The sequence below is a fragment of the Microcebus murinus genome, chromosome 3 (genome assembly GCF_040939455.1).
Source record: "Microcebus murinus isolate Inina chromosome 3, M.murinus_Inina_mat1.0, whole genome shotgun sequence".
NCBI lineage: Eukaryota > Metazoa > Chordata > Mammalia > Primates > Cheirogaleidae > Microcebus > Microcebus murinus.
This window is the reverse complement of record NC_134106.1, coordinates 43,705,774-43,715,810: the sequence shown is the minus strand read 5'-3', so window position 1 is coordinate 43,715,810 and position 10,037 is coordinate 43,705,774. Positions and strand designations below refer to the sequence as shown.

At 36.2% G+C, this 10,037-nt stretch overlaps 1 non-coding gene across 1 annotated transcript; it reads left to right on the top strand.

Annotated features, from left to right (window-relative positions):
• The first annotated feature begins 2,256 nt into the window (after nt 1–2,256).
• On the top strand, nt 2,257–2,363 carry LOC142870277 (U6 spliceosomal RNA). Its single transcript, XR_012918708.1, has one exon. It is a non-coding gene; the product is annotated as a U6 spliceosomal RNA (small nuclear RNA).
• Nucleotides 2,364–10,037: the final 7,674 nt, after the last annotated feature.

Sequence of the window (10,037 nt, the reverse complement as noted above, 5' to 3'; positions counted from 1 at the left end):
AGCATATATACGCACAAGTAAAACTAAAATGCAGAGAAGTGATTCAAAGTAAATGTAATATGGTGGTTAGTTGGGGATAGAGAAGGAGATAGGATTTGGGAAGGTCACAGAAGGTGATTCATCAGTGTTTGTGAAGTTTTTGGTGGTGGCTTTGCTCTGATTTGTTTTAATATTTAAAGCAAACACAGAAAACAAGATTGTTAAAGTTTATGCTTTTCTGTACATTTAAATTATTTCACAATAAAAATATATTGTAAATTTGTAACATTGACCTAAATAATAGGGAGCAAAGCAAAGTTTCACACTAAATTCCACAAGTAGACCCAAGAGACTGGCTGACATAATAGTTTATGTGAAAAAAAATCTCATGGTATTTAGCTCACTGCAAATGTATAGAAATCAAAGCAAAAATATTAATAAATGCAGTCAACTTAGTTGAAGATAGATTTGGGGGTCAAAAAAGAAAGAATGTACTTGTCCAAATTGACTAGGCTAATGGCAGGAAGTGATCTCCTTGTTCTTAAAGGTGTTCAAACAGAACTGATGGACCATAGTCAGTTTGGTGGAGGCAGAGTGGTATATTGAATACAAAAATTAATAAGATGAGTACTAAGTCTCCTCCAACAATTCTGATTAAAATGATCAAATATTCTCTTTGCTGATTAAAGAGGCATTCCTTAAGGTGTTTTAAGGTCATCTCTATCCACATGAAGAGTCATTGTTCTGTGGCCACACCAAAATTTCTATATTTTTATTTTAGGTGGCCTCAAATTAGGGCCAGGCTTTATAGCTACCAGAAACTTTTCTTTCCTTTCTGAGCAGGTTTTTGGTTTAACAAATGTCTAGTTGAATCATTACCATTCATTCAATAACATTTAACAAGTTTACTGAATGGCATACTCTATATTAGTATTCTACTATACTCTAAGCTTTGTCTAAGTCATCTCCTTTGATTAGAATTAGCTTTTTAAAAGTCAGATGTATTCATTTTATCTATTAATTATTATCTATTATCTATTTATATTCTTCTCCAGTCATTGAAGTCAAGTTATTATATTTTAAAAACCAGCAGTATGAATATTAAGACACTGTTTTATAGATAGAAGTATAAAACTTAACCTTGTTTGCATTGTAATCTGCAATTTATTTTCCTATTTGTGTTAAAAATAGAGAAGCTGACCTTGGCCCTATCTTTAGAGATTACTTGAAAGCAGTGTTCATCTTAAAGCAGGGAACAAAGGCATGGTTTGCTAAGGTCACCCTAAAAATCTATTAAAAATTTATTAATGATGAGTTGGTAGTAGGCACATAGTAAATATAAGTATCCAAATAGAAAATAGAATATTGTGGTGCAGCAGGAAACATGGGTGTGTAGACAAGAAAAATCAATGAAAGTAATTCAAAAAGGTAATAAATCTCTCTTAAGGAATATTGTCATGTTTTCTGAACCTGCAACTATAGCCTACATTACATTTTTTATCTGATGAGTTAAAAGTTCCCTACACTTTTATATCTAGTAACAAACTAAGAGTTTTTTCCTCAGTTGAGGGTAAGATGGAGAATTCTAAAAAAAAAAAAATCATCTATAGAAGTCTTGTGTAATTATTCTGATACTATCTTTGCTGCAGCAAAAACAAGAAACCATACGATTGCTTTCTAGCTTTTATGAGCAGGGATATGATGATGTGACCCAATTGGTAATTTTTCCTTTAAGTTCCATAATTCAGAAGAAATGTCTATTCTATAGCTCATCTATCCAGATCATAGATATATGATTAGATAGGTATGAGGTTGAAGAAAAGCCTGTTTGAACCAGAAAACATAAAAATAGTATTGAGGTAAGGTGAATGGGGGTAGGATGGATATCATATATCTTAACAAGTGAACTTTAAACAAAAAACAATTTTTGGCATGCCTGAGAATTTAGTCCTTATACTCACAAGGCCCCAAAAGAGGCCTACTTGTTTTGCTTGATGGCATTGGTGGGTATTTTTTATTGTAGCCAGGGACTGAGAACACAGTTTCTACTGGAAACAGTTTCAGAATTTGTATCTAAATGAGCAACTAGGACCTTTAGGAACGTGCTGTCTCATGTGCCATTCAGACTATGTCTATAGTGTTTTTGTCTATCAACTTTTTGGTATTTATCTTTGCCATGATGTCTTATCACTCAGAGAGCTACTACAGTAAAGACTTTTTATTTTAGTCATTTTAAAATTTATTTCACAAAATGTGGTACTTTAAGAGAACTCATCAGTGCTTGCTTTGGCAGCACATATACTAAAATGGGAACCATATAGAGAAGATTAGTATGGTCCCTGTACAAGGATGAGACCTAAATTCATGAAGCATTTCATATTTTTTGAACCTGGAGGACATTATGTATGTTAAGCGAAATGAGCCAGACACAGAAAGACAAAAACTGTATGTTCTCACTCCTGTGGAATCTAAAAATGTTGATATCATAGAAGTAGTGACTAGAACAGGTTACTGGAGATGGGGGCAGGGGAGGTTCCTCAATCAGTACAAAGTTACAGTTAAAAAGGAAACATAGTTACGGTGGCCTATTGCGCAGTAAGGTTGATTATAGTCAGCAATAAAGTAGTGTATATCTCAAAATAGGTATAATAGAGGTTATTGAATGTTTCCACCACAAAAAAAGGATACATGTTTATTGTGATGGATATGCCAATTAGTCTGATTTGATCGTTACACATTGTATACATGTATTGAAACATCACATTGTATCCCATAAATATGTGGAATTATTAATATGTGTTGATTAAAAATAATAAAAAAGAGAACTCACCACTTCAAAACCATACTTTCTGCCTAAAATTTCCATCTGGCTCCAAGGTGTTTCTAAATTACTTTGGGTCACAAGAACTTAGTGCTAAGGTCCCCAACCTCCAGGTGCAGGCCAGCATTGGTCTATGGCCTGCCAGGAACCCAGCCGCACAGCAGGGAGGGCCATCAAAGCTCCACCTGCACCCACAGCCCCGCCCCATCTTCTAGCCTTGCCTCCCAAGCCCCGCCCCACCATCTGATCAGAAGCAGCTCAGACCCTCATAGGAGCCGGAACCCATTGCAAACTGCGCATGCGAGGGGCTGCACGCTCCTCATGAGAATTCAAGGCCTGATGATCTGAGGTGGAGCTGAGGTAGCGCTTCACCTTCCTACCCCGCCCCCCAACCCTGGTCTGTGGAAAAACTTATCTTCTATGAAACTGGTCCCTGGTGTCAAAAAGGTTGGGAGTGAAAACTTATAAATAGTTCAACAAAATTGGCAATACCTCAGAAAGAAGGGAGCCAAATGGAAATGTCCCTGTGGAGAATGCATTGCTCAGACAGTTGTAATATGGTGGATTATGGTAGGACAATGCATATTGTTTTCCTTATATATCAAGGCAAGAGAGAGCATGTGTTTTATGGATTATTTTTTTGTTGTGACGAACCAAGCTTGTACTGCATATTGACAGCTCTAACTTAGTTACATAGACATACTGGATTCATATTACTTTCAGTTTCCCAGTCTGAAGATAGCCTACAGATGTTTTCTTCAATATTATTAAAATTAGCTGGCTTGTGAATTTATCCTCCTTGCATGTTATATATTGTTTTGGCAAATACTGCTCTGGTCCTTAACTGATACTTGAGGTTGAAACATAACAACCATCTTTATATTGCATGCAGAAGTTATTCCAGAAAAGCAAATGTTATTAAAAGTACTTTCTATTCTGCCAATTTATGACAGAAAATTTATCAAAAGTTTATAATCTTATTTTGTGTGTTGGCATGTAATTTTCAATAAACTGTTTTTACAGTTGATGTTAACATCCTTAAAGGGGAGATAGATTTTTGGGTTATCTTATGATATTTAATATATCCTTCATGACTTTCTTATTAAGAAAGCAGATTTGCCAATTCTTGTTTACCTTCATATTTAAGGGGAAAACAAAATACATAGTTTGTTTCAATTCTTCAACAGCCCAGGAAAGAAACATAAGTAATGGAGTGGTCTGGAATTGAATTTCTAGCACCAAAATGAAATTTTGTAGAAATTTGATGTCTTCTACTTCAGAGGACTTATAGATTCCACCCTAGTATATAAAGTGCTTCATATGTGTGTTTTAAAAACATTTCTTTATGGCGGGGGGCAGTGGGAGGTACAAGGGTCACAGGAGGGGATAGATTTGGTTTGACTGATTTGATTTGACTTTATGCCCAACAGGCCAGAGAGTGGGATTCTCTGGCTTGGTAAAACTTACTTTAGGGAAGACTGGGAAGAGGCTTGATGGCCTCTGTATCTTAATAGAAGTCAGCATAGAACAAATTAGTGATTCTTTTTTGAATTATATTTTTTAGTGTGTATTAATAGACTTTACTATTCCCTTTAGTGGATATAGGAAGAGGAAGATAAACTCAATGAAAGCTTTCTCTTCATTGGTTTCTCCTCCTCCTCCTTTTTATTTAAGAAAAAGTCACACAGGCACACACACACACACACACACACACACACACACACACACACACATATATATATATATATATATATACACACACATGCACTACTGCAGGAGTGCTTATAATGAGCAGTCTCCTGCCCCAGGCTTCTCCACCTCTTCTCCCAGAGCTCCATAGGCAATGATTGCTGACTATTTCTGGTTCCTTCTGGTGGTTATTTTCACCTCATCAATAAATGTTTATGTAGTTATTTCTGGATTTAAACATTAAGCTTCCTACTCTGCTAAAGATTTAGTTTAACTATACCCTCTATCACCCCTTCTCCTTCCTTCTGGTACAGTTACAAAACATTTTTGTTTCTCTATTGGTTACATTTCTATTTTCAAATGGTACAATTAACCTCTATATCTTGTTTCATCAGTTACAGAAAATATTTCTCCCCCAATGTGTGTTCATTTTCTATAGTCATACTTGACTTATTGTCTATTGTTAAAAGGGGAGGTTCTAAACCAATTTATTTCACAAGCTTCTCTAATAATATTGGTGTAGAATGTCAGCCCTCTCAATGTACTGATTTTCAAATGGTGCGCTGTGGATTACTAGGAGCATCTTCTGGGATTTTACAAAAAAATGAGCTTTTTTATCCTACCATTCAGCAGAACATTCATCCTTTTATTTTTCTGTGCCATACATTTGGATTTTTATTTAGAAATGAGATTGAGTTTTAGGAACTTGGGTTCTATCCCAGCTCTTCTAGTAACTTGCTTTGTTACTTTGGTTAGGTCATTTGTGCTCTTTGGACATCAATTTCAATAACAACAGCAGCAGCAGCAATAGCAGCAGCAAATAACAAGAAAATAGGATTTGTATTCATTTGCCAGGGCTGCCATAACAAAGTACTACAATTTGCATTTCTTAAACAATAGGAATTTATTTTCTCAAAATCCTTGCGGCTAGCAATGCAAGATTAAGTTGTCTGCAGAGTTAATTTGTTCTGAGGGCTCTTTCTTTGGCTTGTAGATGGTAATCATCTCTGTCTTCACATGGTCTTCCCTCTGTACTTATCTGTCTCCTAATCACCTCTTCTGATAAGGACATAGTAATATTGGATTTAGTACCTACTTTAATGACCTCTTTTTAGCTCAATTATCTTTTAAGGACCATATCTCCAAATACAGTCATACTCTGAGCTACTAAGGCCTAAAACTTTGACATATAAATCTGGGGAGGGAGTAGGGACACAAAAGTCAGCTCATAGTAAGATTGGGAACTTCCAATTCCATTTAGCTCTAAAATTTGATAAATACTGTTAACCAAGAAACAGGGAACTGTTCATGTTTGTTTAATATTTATTATTTAATTTGGTGTTCCTTAGAGTTGTATTTCTTTAAGCTAGAAATGATTGTGAGAAGTCTAGCATTCTTCTTTTTTTGTATTTCAAAATATTAAGGGGGGTACAAATGTTTTAGGTTACATGTATTGTTTTTGTAATGCTAAAGACCTGGCTATATAGGTTTGCTCATCATCCAAAGAGTGTTCATTGTACCCATTAAGTAGGTTTTTTCCCCTGCCCCCCACTTGATTTCCACTGAGTTTTACTTACCACTGTGCAGATATGTGCTCATCAGTTAGTTCTGATTTAGTAATGAGTACATGTGGTATTTGTCCCCCCCCCCTTTTTTTTTTTGAGACAGAGTCTCACTCTCTTGCCTGGGCTAGAGTGCTGTGGCATCAGCCTAGCTCACAGCAACCTCAAACTCCTGGGCTCAAGCAATCTTCCTGCCTCAGCCTGCTGGGTAGCTGGGATGCATAGGCATGTGCCACCGTGCCCGGCTAATGTTTTTCCATTCTTGAGGTGCTTCACTAAGGAGAATTATCTCCAGTTCCATCCAGATTATTGCAAAAGGTATTAATTCATCTTTTTTATGGCTGAGTAGTACTCCATGGTATACATATACTACATTTTATTAACCCACTCATGAATTGATGGGCACTTGGGTTGATTCCACATCTTTGCAATGGTGAATTGTGCTGCAATAAATATTCAAGTACAGGTGTCTTTTTGATGACAAATCTTCTTTTCCTTTGGGTAGATACCCAATAGTGGGACTGATGGATCAAATAATACATCTAGTTTTACTTCTTTGTGAAATCGCCATGCTATAAGGGTTGTACTAATTTGCAGTCCCACAAACATTGCATAAGTATTCCTTTCTCTCTGCAGCATCTGCTGTTTTTGAATTAATAAAAGCCAATCTAACTGGGGTAAGATGGTATTTCATTGTGGTTTTAACTTGGTTTTCCCTGATGATTAATGATGTTGAACATTGTTTCATATATTTACTGGCCATTTGTCTTTCTGCTTTTGAGAAGTTTCTGTTCATGTCTTTTGACCAATTTTTAATAGGATTATTCGTTTTTCTCTTGCTGATTTGCTTGAGTTCTTTGTAAATTTTGGATATTAGCCTTTTATCAGATGTGTAGCTTGCATATATTTTCTCCCATAATGTAGGTTGTCTATTTCTGTGGTCCCCAACTCTAGGGCCACAAACTGGTACCGATCTGTGGCCGCTTAGGAATGGGCTGCACAGCAGGAGGTGAATAGCGGATAAGTGAACAAAGCATCATTTACCATGTTTCTCCAAAAATGACAGAGTCCTATATTTATTTTTCCTCAAGAAGACACCCTAGGCCTTATTTTCAGGGGATGTGTTATTTTTTTAAGTACTGTACAGCAATCTACATTTATTCAAATATAGTTAAGTCATCTTCTGGAACATCATCATAACTCTCCAAACCCCAATTCCATCCTGAATTTCTTGCAAGTTTATTTCCTTTAGAACCATTGGCCCCAATCCCTCATGTTGAGCAATAGAGCTCTCATGGGGCAGATGAGAAGGGCTACTCATCTTCTTTACCGCTCCGTGATGGTATGGGTTGTACAGATACAATCCAATGCATGGGTTGTGCAGATACACTGTGTAGCCATGCCCATCACTAGGTCTTATTTTTGGGGTAGGGCTTATATTACACAAATGCTTAGAAATACTGCTAGGGCTTATTTTATGAGTAGGTCTTATTTTCAGCGAAATACAGTATATTTAAAGCTGTGCCCCATCACTCAGATCACCATTTGAGTTCTACCTTGTATCTGATCAGTTACTGTCTCCCATCACCCCAGATGGGACCAGCTAGTTGCAAGAAAACCAGTTCCAAGCTCCCACTGATTCTGCAGTATGGTGAATTGTACAATTATTTCATTATATATTACAATGTAATAGTAATGGAAATAAAGCACAAAATAAATGTGTTTGAATCATCCCAAACTACCCCCCCCCACCCTGAGATCATGGAAAATTATCTTCCATGAAATTGGTCCCTGGTGCCAAAAAGGTTGGAGACCACTGGTATATTTGCTCTGTTGGTTTTTTCCTTAGCTGTGCAAAAGCTTTTTAGTTTAATCAAATCCTACTAATTAATTTTTGTTGTTGTCATGACTGCTATTGGGGTCTTTTTTGTCATAAATTCTTTGCTTAGGCTGTTAGAGTCTTTCCTACATTTTCCTGCAGAACTCTTATGATTTTATGCCTTAGAGTGAAGTCTTTTATCCATCTTGAATTAATTTTTGTGAGTGGTCCTGTTTCATTCTTCTGCATGTGGCTATCCAATTTCCCAGCACCATTTATTGACTAGGGCTTATTTTCTCCAGTATACATTGTTGTTTGCTTTGTCAGAGACTAGTCAGATATAGGGAGGTGGTTTTATATCTGGGTCCTCTATTTTTGTTCCATTGTTCTATGTCTCTATTTTTGTACCAATACCAAGCTGTTTTGGTTGCCATAGCCCTGTAGTAGGAAGTCTGGTAATGTGATGCCTCTGGATTTGCTCTTTTTGTTTAAGATTGCTTTAGCAATTTAGACTCTTTTCTAGTTCCAAACAAAGAATAGAATTATCTTTTCTAAGTCTGTGAAGTATGACATTGGTATTTTGATGGTGATTGCTTTGAATCTGTAAATTATTTCCTTTTGCCTATTCTGAGATTTAACCTATTACATATTTTTATTTAAATAATATATTTTATTTCATTTCTAAAACTTCTATTTAGTTATTTTTTTCAGGTTTGTCTCACCACTATTGATAGTATCCTATTATTTGCTAATTTAAAAAATGCTATTATTTTACTTCTTTAAACGTCTCATACATAGATATTTTATAATCTCTAGCTGATAATTATAATACCTCCAATTCTCAGATGTCTATAACTAATGCCTATACTTTTGTTCACTTATATTTGTATTGGCTTTTGTTATTGCATATTTGATGACTTTTATTATAAATATGCATTATACACACACACACACACACAGACATACCTATAGAACCTATAAATTGTAGAAGCTTCCTTCAGAGAGGATTTGCAATCGTTTCAACCTTACAGCATGGAATATTACAAATCTTTAGTCCTCTTCCAGAGTTCCCTGCTTAATCTAGGAATTCTGCCTTCACTTCTCCTCTTTTGCTTTTATACCAAGGCTCAGCATCATCATTACAATGCTGACCCCTGGCTTTTGTCTTCAGAGCAATCTGATTTTCACATTTTCTTACCACTTGTGCTCTAATTTTAGTTTTTTTTTCTTTTGTTTTTGTCTACTTGATATATCCTTTACCTCCTCTACAACTAGTGTGCAATAAGTGTAATGGATCAGTATGTGTATATCCATATCCATATCTATGTATATATGCATATTTTATTCCTCCCATGAACTTTCTTTTATCTAGAAAAAATGACTTGATGTGCTATTTCTACTTTTCATTGTATTTCTTATGGAATTGATAAGGATTTCAAGTAAGAAGATATTAATACTTGGAAAAATAAAATATTGTTAATATAATACATATGGAAGCATCAACTCTTGAAGTCTGCCATTTGTTTGCATCATTCATGTTAGGGTTGATTTTTGAAGGGTATTGTCCCAGTTCTTTGGTCCTTGCTTGGGAAAATCACAAGCATGGCTGGTGCTACACAGTGATGACAGGCTTAACACTTACACACCAGCAGCTTTTATTGCAGGCTTTTCAGCACAGAGATAGAAGCAAAAGTACATTTCCTGAGGGAAAAAGGGTCTATCTCAGCAACTGGAGAAGATGCTGGGATTTTACCAGACTTCTGCTTTTATGTGTATGCCTTTTGATAGTCTAAATCAGGCATCCTCAAACCCAAGGACATTTATCTAGCCCACTGGGTGTTTTTGCCTCTGTTGCCTGTCCTGCTTAGCAGCCGACTCGTCCCGGGCCCACAGTGCGCATGTGTGGAATGTGCTCCACACTCTCCAACAGCCCTCCAACGGTCTGAGGGACAGTGAACTGGCCCCCTATTTAAAAAGTTTGAGGACCCCTGGTCTAAATGGTAGGTAGAATATTCATTATTTTCCTGGAAAAAGGGTGGAGAGCTCTTAGAGTGAAGGGCCCTCCCCAATTTTATCCTTATAGGGTGACTTCCAGGGGTTGCCATGACATTTGTAAACTGTCACGGTGTTGGTAGGTATAATTTTTACTATGCTAATATATGTTAAT